Here is a 361-nt window from a genome sequence, read left to right on the forward strand (position 1 = left end):
CATCTGAGCTGCTGTAAGAGGAGTTGGCCATCATGGTTTAGACTCTGATGGCTCTGCTAATTCTGGATCTTTTTCCTCTAATTTTAACGTTTCAGGATATATTACCTCCTGTAATTGATTATTGTCAACATTTTGCGTTGACCGAACCATTACCAGCTCTGCTACACATTTACAGTGTGAACTTTCCTTTCCTTTCCAGGATTCTATCCCTGCCTCTTTTTCACAATCTACTGCACAGCTTTTAGGGACATCAGAAATTGAAATGTTATCTTCTTCTGTTTGCAACGGTTCTAAAACTACTTTAACAATGACCCAATCATTCCATACTGTAAGTGGGATGATTTTACCTTTGTTATGCCCA

This window comes from Colobus angolensis, unplaced genomic scaffold (assembly GCF_000951035.1).
Source record: "Colobus angolensis palliatus isolate OR3802 unplaced genomic scaffold, Cang.pa_1.0 Scaffold509, whole genome shotgun sequence".
Lineage (NCBI taxonomy): Eukaryota > Metazoa > Chordata > Mammalia > Primates > Cercopithecidae > Colobus > Colobus angolensis.